At 39.3% G+C, this 13,443-nt stretch overlaps 1 long non-coding RNA gene across 1 annotated transcript; it reads right to left on the bottom strand.

Moving 5' to 3' along the window:
* Positions 1–505: 505 nt before the first annotated feature.
* LOC147817532 (uncharacterized) lies at positions 506–12,478 on the bottom strand. Its single transcript, XR_015436284.1, has 3 exons — positions 12,272–12,478; positions 11,733–11,844; positions 506–1,879 (listed from the first exon to the last, which is right to left on the bottom strand). It is a non-coding gene; the product is annotated as an uncharacterized LOC147817532 (long non-coding RNA).
* Positions 12,479–13,443: the final 965 nt, after the last annotated feature.

Genomic DNA, 13,443 nt, shown 5'->3' with positions numbered 1-13,443 from the left:
CTGCCAAGGCTCAAAAACATTTTTTTTGTCATTTATTTCAACACCAGTTTTGCAGTGAACATAATATTGGCCCATTTTGGCAAGTTTAGCTGTTTAATTGCGATTATAGATAATCATTTCCACTTTAATGCTACAACTCTAAAGATTTATTTGTAATACAGTTTGTGGTCAGCTTCCCAGACCACAAGGCACGAGGCACCCCCAACTGCAGAGAACAGGAAATAAGTGCCCTCCCTTTGACTCAAAGCTGTAAATGAAAATAGTAGATCGCTATCTCGCTGTTACTCAAGCCCGTGCGCTGAAGAAGAACAATCAGGCAAATGCCTTCCATGCGATTCACTTCAGATATCCAGCACTCGGCTGCTGTGCTTAGCTGTCTTGTCATTGAGCAGTTCCTTCTTTGGTCTGATCAGCTTTACATCTGCAGCTGTGATAGCTCATCTGCGCTTATTCCCACCTTGCATTTTACTTCTCTTTAATGAAGATAAACAGGCCAATACTCACATTCGAATTCACATATTTATTGGTAGTTATAACACTTTTACAATGATTTTGCTATGTTCATATTTAACCATTCATTCTTTAGAGCAGCTATAATCAATATTTTTATATTAGCAATTGTATTGTAATTGACACAATGGAAAAAATGTGAATATGATGTGAAAAGGGTTATCAAGCCAGTGGTTTTGAGGGGGAACTTGAATCATAAGATAGGTTGACAAGAATCACTGAGTTGTAATGCTGACTGAATACATGTTTACAACATCTGCTATTAGTTTTTTCATAGGTCTGAAGGCGCTTGTACTTAACGGAATACTTTACATTTTGGTAAATACACTCATTCACTTTCCTGCTGTTGAGTCAGATGAGGCGATCGATACCACTCTCCTATCTGTTCAGTATTAAGCTACAGCCAAGATGTGATTAGCTTAGCTTGGAATTAAACAAGTGAGACAGCTAGCATGGCTCTGTCTGAAGATTTAAAAAACTCCTTCTACTAGCACTTCTAAAGCTCAGTAAATTTTGGTGGTACCTGGATTTTGTTACCTGAGCACAGGTCCAGGTGAGCTGATCCTGTTGGTCTTTGTGCTAAGCTAAGCTAACAGCTGCTAGCTCCTGCTTCCTGTTGAAAATATTGACACAAGAGTGGTATCCATTTTCTCGTCTAACTCTGGACAAGAAAGCGCATTTCCCAAAAATGTCAAACCATTCTTTTTTGCGTTTTCTGAGTAGCTTGTGCTTAAAGCATAGCATCATATTTGGGTTGGTAAATGCATCATGACAGACACTGAACATTTCACAGACTACACAGAGGCTCTTTCTTCATTTAATTGAACATGAGATTTTATGTCTACAGTAGGTAGAAAGCTGACTGCATCTGTACTTATTTGATAATAAAAGTCATTCCTAAAATTAATGGCCTTGAGAGAGAATCTAATAGATGTTTAATCAAATTGCGTTGTATTATAGCATGCTTTTCTTTGCCATCATATACACAATGTCTCCCTTCCTTTTTGCCCCATTTAGGTTTAAATAGATTTTTTTATTTTCTTTTAGTCTGGGGCGCTTTGTCACTCGTCCAACAGGAAGTTGTGGAGTATCGAGTGCATTCGCAAAAGGGGAAAAGCGGGCAAAAGCAAAACACTGGCGCCTTTTTAAACTTGATGACCAAGAGGCCCCATCTGACAGCATTTCTGTAGATGGAGGTCACCGCTGTGGAGCTGACAGCTTGACAGCTGCTCATTTGTCTTTGCGTGAGAAGATGCCGTTGGTGGATCTGGACCTGGTCCTGGTCTAGTCAAGCACAGCAGCTGGCACAAGCTGAGTTGTTGATAGTGAAATCAGCCGTGACATCTTTCTCACCATCACTGAGAGACTCCTGTAATGGTAACATTAGTATACTGTGCATGCTGTGATTCATATTGCATGATAAGTCATTTGCAAAAATAGTCTTCTATTTTCGCTTTCTGCGACTGACAACATGAATAATAGTTTGTGATTTTAATTGCACTACGATGTAATTCACCCATTGAATGTTTAATCATGTGCAAATCTTAAATCTTAACATGGTACTCCTGTGCACTTGACCTCAGCAGTATGTCACCTGTTCCCTGCTTTGTGTGAAATGAGTTGTAACTTTTATTTCTCCAGTCTTTATTGAAAAACATTCAAATATACAAACAGTGCAGACATGTACTCAACATAATTGTATACAGAGAATCAAGGAAAGTTATAAATGAAAAAAAGAATATTAATGATAATAAAGAGTTGGAGTTAAATAAACTTCATTAGTATAAAATTATGAAAAAAAAATGTTATTCCTCTTTACAGAGTACAATATTCAACATATGATATGACATTTTTTATTTTTTTTAGTGTTAATAAGTTTGAGACTCTTAATATAATCTTTAATTTCCCAGAAGAATCCAGTGAAATTGTAACTTTTGTTATTCTGAATTTATGTACGAGAAATTTATGTCTAGAATCAACACATTTACATGAATTCACTGTTACATTTACCATGTTCAAAATGTGTAATGACATTTTTACAGTCAATTTTAATACATTTATACTGTACATATATATCATTTGAGTCCAAAAGTAACTGACTGCATACGAAAGTAAAATAAATGTGTTTTAAGATTCTGGTTCATCATTGCAAAAATTAGATTTGTTTTCAATGTCTAAAAATTGTGAGAAATCTAGGTTTGTTGATTTTGTTAGATATACTGTTGGCCTGTATTGTGTAAAATTAAAGTACTCCTTTTAATATTGGTAATACAGTATTTATCTGGTAATAGCCATGTTCTCCCACTTTTCATCTGGGAGTAATTTTCCTTCTGTCATAGAAAGTATTACGTATGTTTGTTGTTGCATTTAAGTAAATTACATGCTCTGGGTGTTAGATTTTAGATTTTAACAAGACAGATTCGTTCATAACTAAACAATCAGTCACTGGAATCAAAGAGATAACTCACATAAACAACAAGGGCACTCAGTAGAGAACAGACCTCTGCCAAGGCCAGTGTCAAACAACAAAATTTAATGGGTTCTTCCCTGACCCATGCCCCATCCCTCCACCGAGTTTGGTGCAAATTGGTTCAGTACTCTTTTTGGTAATCCTGCTGATAAATAAACACAGCCATTACCTTGGCAGAAGTGATAATAACTTCAACCCAATTTTGCTTAAATGTTGATTTTTTTCCCCCCAGCAGTAATGTCTTCATTATTCCATATGATGGTTTTGTGTGGGGAAAAGTTGCGCTTATAGAAAGAGCACAACTACAAAGAGTTGTAACTTCATACTTCCTCGAAAGAGAGCCAGATTTAGTCTACAGAACAGTCCGGGATTTGCTCAGTTCGTGATGGCTGACTGTAAATCATCAGAGCAGTCATGACGCTTTAGAAAGCCTGTTTATTACATGCTCACTGTCCACATATACTGTACCCTGGGAGTGCCTCCCCCCTCTTCATGGAAACCTCATAGATGATACGTTCTAATCAGCTAGTGAGCTATTCAAAAACCTCCTGGTATGTCTCTCTTAAGACTAAGAGCAAATAGTGCAGGCCTGATCCGTGGCAGCCATCTGGACTTTACAAGCTTGCATTTCAATTCACAACGAAATTCATCTGGTCTTTGCCAATACTCCCATGCTTGAAAAAGTCCACACACTCCCCCACTCACTGCCAATGGCGAAAGCCTGAGGGTGTAAATCTTGCCGACATCAGAGTTTGCTCATATTCAGCAGCACTGATCGCAGGCCATTTGTTAAACACTACATGTGGATTTTTTTAATTGAGTGGCTCAAGATGTTGTTTGGATCTGCTGAAGTGTGCTCGAGATTGCTCTACCAGAAGGAGACAAGAGAGACGTTTAATGTCTTCGTCCTGTCAAACAAAGGTAGTACAGGAGCTAGCAGTGAGAGTGTAAACACGCAATACAAAAGAGGTCAAGCTGTTCCATTTAAGAAAGGCTGCTCTTTTAATCTGACTGCACAATCTGTCACATGTTCATGAACCTACAGGTTTAAGGACTGTGATCGAAATCCAGATTAAATCATTCTTTCCACACCACACCTTCAGTGCAGTTTGGATTGTTGTGACTTTTTTTTTGTTTGTTTTTTTGTACATCAGATATTTACGAATGCCTCCTGTGAATTTGTTTGGTGCTTTTTTTTTTTCGTTTTGTGCAGGAAACTCTCCATTAGCTGGAGAGGCTAATCAAGACTAGAAGGAGGAGGAAGGAGTGGCTGCAAATGCAAAACAAAACTTCAGACTCCAGAGTGCTTATGATGGCTCCACTTAATCTAACATGCATAATATGTAATATACGTCAAGAATGTGAAGAAAATCTATCACAGAAATTAAATTTGACCAAAGAACATTTCCTCCACATGCTTGCATCCTGTGGGCGATAAAGCCCAAAAGTAGTTCCTCTGCCAGTGGATGTGTAGTATGAGACCATGTGTTGAGGTGAGAGGAGGGTGGTTTAGAGACTGAGCTTTTCAGCCTTCCGCAACTATCATGTCGTGGGTAAATCGCACTCATTATGCTCTGAGTGGAACCACATGCTGAGGTTTTCTGGAGCGGTATATAGGGAATATTTGGGGCTTAAGACACTGATGGCTTTTGTCCCTCCATACACTGATGTCAGGCTATTTTTGGGACCATCTTGAATATTTCATAGTGAAAACCATCCTGAATGCATACAGATGCTTCCCATCTCAAGCTCATGCTCTTTGTAATGATAAACAGAAGTAGATTTATTTTCTCTTTTGTGATTGATTTTAAATATACATCTGTATATCTTAACAGTAATTCTCCTTTTCTCATAATTTATAGATCCAGTGGCTCAAGTCAGAGTTCATGACTTGTACCCCTATGTTTGTTTTTCTAAGCCACTCATCCTGTTCCGGGTCATGGAGAATCCCAGAGCTGTGATCATGTTGAAGTGTGGTTTATTTTCTTAACTTAGTTACAGTGGTTGCTTGGTCAGTGATTTACTGTTTGCCTGTGTGGGACACCAGTGAAATTTGTTAATGCGTACGGTACGTATTACAACATGTGATGGCGATGCAGGGATGTTTGTCACACGTCTGCAGAGGAGATTGATTATTTCAAGTCCTTGGAGTTATCACTCAGGTTATTGAGGGGAATCCTCCTGCAAAACATTTCTCTTTGAGGCAACATTTGAATTAAAAGTCCGTTCTTCAGGATGTAGGGAGCTGACCTATAGTTAGGAAGAGCACCCATACAGGACACAGCATCTAATGACCATCCCAATGAACCATAAGTACAAAACAGGAGACCTGCTGCAGGTGGCTGGCCAGTTAATTGGAAAATCTGGTTCGGCTAGTTTTGAAAACAAAACACAGTCACGGGACATTATGGATCATAAACATGCTGGTGTTTCTATTTGGTAAATATTGAAACAAAAATAAATGTGACCTGCCATGTCCTGCTGCCCGTGATATTCACATCATGGTCAATAGGAGCAGGTTGTTACAAGATAGTAAATCTCTGACGCTGTTGACGATAGCCATTACAGCATGCTATTAAAAATCCATACAGCCACAAGGTCTGCCATTATTGCGTCAAGGCAAACAGTAAATTGGAGTCAGAGGTTGACACGGGCTCTATATCTTAATAAAAGAAGTGGTTTGTTTCTGATCATCCTCTGAATCAGTGTCAGAGTGAGGAAGGCAGAAGCACGGGGTGCTGGCGCCAGAGACAGAGACACACAGACTGAGAGAAAGAAGGGCCCTGGTTCAACTCTCATCTGGTCCTGTGGGGGATCAATGACTACAGCCAGTGTCAGCAGCGCGCTTGCCCTCTGCAGTCACTGCGAGTTTAGTTGACGTTAATCACTGCGATTACTCATTACCACTTGTGATCCCACTGAATTATTGATGGCAGTCCAGGTGAGATCCAGCAGTATAGGTGAAATTCTCGGTCGGATAAAGATGCCAGATAAAGGTTAGCCTGATGGGAAATCTTGATGACAGTCAGTCATCAGTCTTGTCAGTACAAAAGAAGAATGTGAGACAAAACAACAGGCTGTTAATTGAGCGCGTAAAAGTTAAATAGGGGCACGAGAGTAGCGCAGCGCAAATACGGGAGAGCAAACTTAACAGATCTTACGTTAAACAGATCTATAGCTCGACCTTAAGAACTGCAAATGTTTAAAAACAGAAAAAAGAAGGCACTCGTAGGTTATCACGTTTTCCTTATGTAACTGTACTGTATGTATGGTTATCGGATGGATGTACAGTAAATTAGTCAGCTCACTGCAATGGCAGATTAATTTTTTTATTTGCAGTCTAGTAAAATATTGTGCACATTTATGTATCAAACACATTCCTGTCATTCTATTAACCAGTACAGAGACACAAAAGGAGGCAATTAATTATTGTTTAGCTTTTTGTTACAATAATAGAGAACTGTCTTGTTATCATTGAAAATGCAGCAACTAGAACTAAGTCCATTTTTGTCAGTGGTCATTTGTTTTAATGATCAATACTTTTGCATGTTTTTAAACCCGCATTGAAGTCATCATTAGGATTCTTGTCAGTGTGATTGTTTTGCTAAGTTGTTGTCTTTTACCACACTTTGCTGCAGGCAGTTCACCCTTGCCTGTGCTGAACGTAAGATACAGACAATACGGGCACAGATCATAAACTCCACAGGGCCATGCTCCTGTCTTGTTATTTCCAACAAACACAGTCTATGTCCATTGATCCATTATCCGTATAACCAAGTCAGTGTTAGGGAAGGCTGGAGACTATCCTAGCACATTAGACATGTGGTGGGGTCTATCACACAGCTAACATTTAACAACCATTCACATTCACAGTTTGAAGTTTCCAATTCACCTGACATGTATGTCTTTGAGCTGTGGGAGGAAACCGGAGAAATGAATTTCTGCTGGAAGGCCGGAGCCAGCTGGTGGATTTGAACCTTCTTGCTGCGAGGCCTGGTGGCTTCTATAATCCCCTAATTTCTCCCATATTGACAATTATGATTGTTTGAGAGACAAAAGGTCCCTGAGAACCCTCTGACTTCAGGACAACATATCTCTTTTCGTCACTTTGTATATCATTAGTTGTTGAATGATGAGACCAGTGCAGAGTAATTGTTGTGAAACTGAGACAGGTTTGAACAGATTTGACATAATGAACATCATGTTCAAGATGGTAAGATATGGGCAGTTCTTAGAATCACCAGTTATCCACCAAATGATCTCAGAAACTGGAGAGAATTTTGTGTTATGGCACCCTGCAGAATTTAAACCTGTTCAGATGCTCTCGTTCTGTCTTTTTATACGGCGTTTGTATATTCAAGAGTGTTTAAAGTGTTACAGGCAGAAACTTTTGTATCCACCACAGACATTTTGCCCAACAAACTCTCACTGCCCTGCTGTAATTATCCAAACATTAGTGAGAAATGAGACACTCTTCAGACATTACCTGCAATGAGGTGCTGCTCCAATACACAGTTTGTACAGTCACACTGAAAGAGGGAGAGATATACACTCATTTTCCAGAGTAATGTCAAAGCCCACTCCAGAGCGAGTGAGTAGTTTGGGCCCTGCTTAATAAACAAGGTGTACCAAGGAGTACCACCCATTTTCTTTGGCTGCATGAAGTCCACTGTATAATAACGAATACATGAGAAGCCCGTCAATCAGCCTGAAAATGTTTTTTTTTTTTTTTTTTGGTACTAGAGACATAAACAGTCCTTATTTGGTCTCACAGAACCGCTTTTGACTGGCCTGCATCCTCAGCGGTCATGCTGCAGTAACCAAATGTTTCCACCAACTTGTCATGTACGTTTGGGTGAACAGTACTCTTAGCCACAGTATTTCAAGGCAGGTCATTGTATTTTGCTTTGCACCACACCACCCACATTAAGTGGCCTCATTATAGATAGTCAGTTATTGTATTTTAAGGGTCAGTGGGAAAGTTCTCTGAATGATCCTTGCAAAATGCTGTTTTTCATGCTGCTGCGGTGTATCTGGTGAGGCCACAGGTCATTTGACCTGTAACCAGGACATTCTCCGTTACAATTAACATGTGGACACACTGTGAGAACAGATGAAGCAAACACACCCACAGTCCCACTAGTACACACACATCCTTGTTCTTTTCAAATTTGTGGGGATATTACACTGACTTCTATTCATACCTTAATCACTAACCTTAACCTGAACCCTCATCACTTAATCTTAATACTTATACTAACCCAGTCCCTTATGTACTACATTCCTCCTATTATATACACACACACACACACACACACACACACACACACACACACACACATAAGTATGCATGTATTTACACAAAAGCTATATATGGTGCATATTCAGTGTGTATTCTTGGTAAACAGTAGTGTCGACAAGACAGGACGGGGCGTAGTTGGGCGGGCGGGTCAATACATGCTGGGCAACTGGGAAGTAGGAAGATGGTAGCAGATAATCTTAGGTGTGTGAGTGAAGGGTTGGAACTGAAGACAAATGTGTTTTTTCTATCTTTAAACTGTCCTTCAGTAAAATATGTTTGATATGTGTTTTCATGTAATATATTATATATTTTTTCTACCTGAACTCCACAAACTACAAATTGAACAGTACAAGCTTCAGGGAGGCAGAACCCACACACAGTAACTTGATAAACATTTTTGTTTGTTTGTTTGCTTTATTCTTTTTAGAAAAGGGCATTCTTAGTATTTCGGCCATTCACAACTTTTTATGGTCTTTAAATTACTTACAGTTCAGTTAAAGACAGTTTATCGGGCGATGATTGTTAAGTGCCGCATACTGAAATTAACAGCAACATTTCACCACATTTAGCTCCAAATTATGTGAAAAAAGTGGTGTGAATTTTTGAAGTTGCTTTTTACCAGATTTACAGCAATATTTGTGAACTTTGTCATATTTACTTTTCTTAAAAAAATATTTAATATAATTGGAAGGTTAAATCTAAATGAAGTTAAAAGCACTGAACAAGTGTGTCCCAGCCAGGTTCATCACTTTTTAGTGTCCCCTGGAAACACTTCTGTTGTCAGTATTTGCAGTGCACGTGTTGTCAAATTGATGTAGGGTTAGGGTTGTTTTCTGAATTAGTTTTTTTGTCTATTTGCATGTGTTTTCTTAAGGTGCAGTGCATTGAGTTCTCAGGGCCACCATAAAAAAAAGAGACAACTGAGGCAATAGAGGCAGACAGAGCGGACTGATACGATGTGGGTTTGAGGTGAGCAACAACACACACACAGTCTCACTTCCCACTCCCCAAAAGAAAAAGGTCTGAGTGAGGATTTAGCCCTCGATCACATCACATTTTTCATAAATTGCGTAGTGACAGTCCAGTAGGGAACAAAGCTGTGCAAAGATTTTTACAAGTTCAGCGAAGCAGTGTGGGCATACTGCTGCCAACTCGCTCTTATACCAGAGTGAACGTGTCAAATTCTATCTCATCTGGATACACTACCAGCCTTGTCTTTCTGCACACACACAATATGGTCAGTTATGTTCACATAAGAAGAAAATCTTTTTGATATTGAGATAACAATTAGAAATAACAAACGAATAGAAGTGATCTTGGCATCCATACAGCACCATGCCATGTTGTTTGTTGAAAATTCAGCTTCTAGATTAAAAAGATTTGTCAGAGGCTTTTTTTTTTTTTTTTTTTTTACCCAAAGTGGAAAAACTGACTAATATATTCTGTCAGACCTATCAGACTGTCAGGTGCAGAAAGCTGCACCTCGATTGATAGAGATCTGGGTTTACTTGCCAGTATGATGACATGTACAGTGTTAAAGGAATAAAATAGTTTGGTTACATGTAATAGAGGAATGGTCATGTTTGGCAACAGTCCTGTCTCCAGGGATTTGTTTTTCCCATCAAAATCATTTGGTGGATGCAAAAATAAATATTTTGCAGGGGCAGCATTGAATATTTTTTTAATCTGAGGGAAGGTCTGAAGAAATAACCTGATTTAAAAAAAAAAAAAGAGAGAAAAAAAAGAAAAGTGAAACATAAGATTCAACCCTCCTACCCACCTTGGTAATCTTTGTACAGCCCCAAACAGTTGTGGTTTGGGGTGGTAATGATTGAAGCTTTGATTACCAGAAGCTGTTGGAGATGGACACATCTGTTTATTATTTTAGTATAAGGGCAGGACAGGGATTTGGAAGTGAGAGATAGTAGATGACATCTGCATTCATAAAATACTAAGCTGCCATTTGTCTTGCTGTCTCTGTCAGCCTCCTTTAATGTCATATCCTTGTAGAGCTTGATGTGCTGGAGCCTGTGACTTGCTAATGCTCAGAAAACACCGAGCAATCTGGAACTCAAATGACGGTACAGTTGCAAATAATGCCTGGGATGCATCCTTAACCTCCAAATTACTAATGAAATTTGTTTGTTTGTTTTGAATGTGTTTTGTTCGTAGTTCCTGGCATCTCTTCAGAAAATTTCCCAAACACACAAATGAAAATCACTGCATAGTAATATCACATATGCAAAGTAATAAAGCATGTTGTATAAACCTGTTTTAAGATCATAAATCCATTTTTAGTTTGGGTTTGGAGCCTCTCTCATTCTTCCCTTCTATCTCCGTTATTGAATGCATGTGTTTGTTCAAAATGTCACTGATTTCTCAGCCTCAGTTTAACTTTTATACTGTGTCCAAGCTGTTGAGCATATTCTCAGGCTGGATTGTAAGTCCCCAGAGGAGTGGCAGGGACTGCACTGGTTTTTATTTCACAACATTTATTGGCTGATTAGCAGAACTATGGGACTGCGACTTCACCAGTATTTACATGTGGTGGTCATCAAGTGGATGTCAGCATTCAATCAGCATGTTTCAAACAGTACATGGATACATGGGCGACAGAATAATTACACAAAAGGTAGAAATCTGTGCTGCCAGGAAGCTTTGCATTATTAAGCCTATAACATCCGCACACTCTAGCATACAGGATACTGTAGGTTCAAGAATTTGTGGAGGAATTCCTTCCTAATGATCACTGCCATTTTGTTTTGCTTTTTACATAGAGTCCTAGTTTTGTTTGTGTTCACTTTATTAATTGCAGGCCTCTAACATATCCTTATAAGGTATTTTCTTTTCAACTCTAATAGCTAGCTCTTACCCTCTGCCTATCACTGCCCCATCAAACAACACAAGCTTACTACAAAAGCATGTTATTATCAGAAATGCTGAGAACCTATTGACATGGTCCCAGGGTCAGGTCCAAAGGTATTTGTGGAGTAGTCAGATGTATTTTAGAGCCAACATAATGCTGTGTTTGTTCCTCTTCATTGTAAAACTTTTGTTTTCCTTCAAAAAAAAAAATTGGGTATTTGGTCAATTCTCAAGTTTCTCTGAATGTCCCGTTTTTGCCATTATGGCATTATTCTTTTCAAATGATATTTTTTGGCCATTTCATTTCAAATTTCATTTATTGATAGGACTGTATAGACACAGGAAAGGCAGGGGAGAGAGAGGGGATGACATGCAGCAATGGGCCCAGGCTGCTTCAGTGGTAAGGACTCTTCACTTAACCAGGTGAACTACAGGTACATTCATTCAACCAGGACACTGATTAGCACTGATTAGTCAACAATATTGTGTGGCTTACAGCTAACAAGTTGCCACTCATTATAGGAGCTTTTTTTATTTTTGCTTTTCTTTTATAGCCAGTGTTAGCATGAAGAGCTGTTTACTTACCAGTTTAGAAGAAACGCTGCGAGTTCAATTACAGCTGTATCTGGTCGTTTTCTGTTGTCAGTTGCAGCAGGAGAGATTGTTGAGGTGGAAAAACACCTGTAAATCTTGAACTCTTGAGACAGGGAAAAGGTGTTGAACAAGCTATATCAATGTGTTTTTTCTAATACAATTATATGGCTCACAGGATTACTTGTATGCGGACCCACAGAGAATTATCACCCAACTCTGCAGTTCTCCTCAGCTCTATGAGGCATTTTAGCTTCGCTTTGAATTGAGTGGAGCATTTAGCAGCTGAAGAGCCAGATAAATACTGGACTTACATTCATCAGGTGGCCAGAAACGCAACTGATGTGCAGCAACTTGAGTATTTGCTGATGCAGCAAAAAGAATCACGCTTATAAATACAGTTAGGTTTAATTCAATCAGAGCTATGCAGCTTTGCGTCTCAGAGGTCCACATGCACATCTGGCTGTCTGTGCACATTCAGAAGTCACCACATGAAAGTTCAAGAGCAAAGTGGAACGAAAATGTTTACTCACCTTTTTGTAATTTCCCATTTAAGTGAAGAAGAGGTGAAGCAAATATTCACTGGTTCTTAGTGTGACTGCATCTTTAAGACTTTGTTAGTGGGCTCAGCCCCTGGCGCCATGTAAAGCATATTGTAATAAGGCTTAACATGCTGATTGAAGATAAAGCTGAGAAAAGGAAATGTAGAGGAAAGGGAACTGGGTTGTGTAATCTACTACTGAATGATCCCTCATTGAGAAGAACAACATGCTGTAGTATTATGACTTATTTTTTTTTTTTACTTTTGTTTTGGATTATGCTTCATAAAATAAAATCATTGTCTGTGTTATTACTTTGGGAAACCTTCATGACAGCATCTCTAATTGCTGTGTTGGTTATCCCAAGGGGCTTCAGAGATAAAGGGACAAGAGGCCAGTTGGGGGAAGGCGGCATCTGCCTTCCTTTGTTCTTAAAATTCCAGTGCTGCACGCAAGTCCCATGACATGCTCACCTCCTCCGATGCCAGTCAGACTAAGATTAGAAAGACACACCTCAACGCCACTTTTTTAAGAGTGGCCTGTTTACCGGTATGTTTGGAGGAATCTTGACTGGCCACTTTATGCTTGAATTGCACTGGGGAGACAGAGTGACAGAATGAGCAAGAGGATAGATATTAATGCCAGAATGTGTGGGTGTATGGAGGATAAGCTTGAAGGAGAAGATAGGTAGGACAGGTTTTAGGCTTCAGATCAAGACAGCTGAGGGACATGAATGGCATGAAAACATGAGAGTGCGCCCTGCGATACCATCTCTTCAGCTGGTTTCCTTTTGCTTTGGAACATTGCTCGCATTGCTAATGGTATATGTAGGCTGTCGACGAGCTTAGACCTGTTCCCCCAACTTTTAAAATAGAACAGCCGGTCCCTGTGTTTGGCTCTTCCTTTGCAGCAAGGCCCGTCAAGTACCAGCCCAAAAATGCAAACAGGACATCTCATTGCTCAGGGGAAACCATTCCTCATTATGAAGGGAAAAAAAAACAACACGGATGTAGAAACATGCCTTGTTATACCAAAGTCATTACAGAAACTGCCTTGCTACTGAGCCAGAATAATTGGCAGTAAATGCTACCTTTTTTTAGAGAAACTGGCATAGAATTCTCAACCTTTGCTTTCTGCACTACACAGACCAGCACTTGCATTATTAG

This window comes from Seriola lalandi, unplaced genomic scaffold (assembly GCF_002814215.2).
Source record: "Seriola lalandi dorsalis isolate HSWRI2012SDOR001 ecotype SW California unplaced genomic scaffold, Sedor1 jcf7180002054945, whole genome shotgun sequence".
NCBI classification, from domain to species: Eukaryota; Metazoa; Chordata; class Actinopteri; order Carangiformes; family Carangidae; genus Seriola; species Seriola lalandi.
This window is presented reverse-complemented; position numbering and strand designations above follow the sequence as displayed.